We start from the raw sequence: 278 nt of genomic DNA, 5'->3' as shown, positions 1-278 counted from the left end.
AATACATAGGAAGCAAATATCTTGCTACGAAGTAACACAATGTGTATCTATGTGTATTATTCTAACTTACCAAAATGCAGCTCTGACTCCGGACCAGGAGGTCAACCTCCGTTCTGTAAAGAGAAGTCAAAGCGTCGCGTGTTAAAGCTGCATTCTCTCTAATGTCCACCAGGGGGGGACTCCTCTGGTTGTATAGAAGTCTATAAAGCTTCACGTGTTAAAGCTGCATTCTCTCTAGTGTCCACCAGGGGGCGACTCCTCTGGTTGTATAGAAGTCT

The sequence above is a fragment of the Pholis gunnellus genome (genome assembly GCF_910591455.1).
Source record: "Pholis gunnellus genome assembly, chromosome: 15".
Taxonomy (NCBI): domain Eukaryota; kingdom Metazoa; phylum Chordata; class Actinopteri; order Perciformes; family Pholidae; genus Pholis; species Pholis gunnellus.
This window is presented reverse-complemented; position numbering follows the sequence as displayed.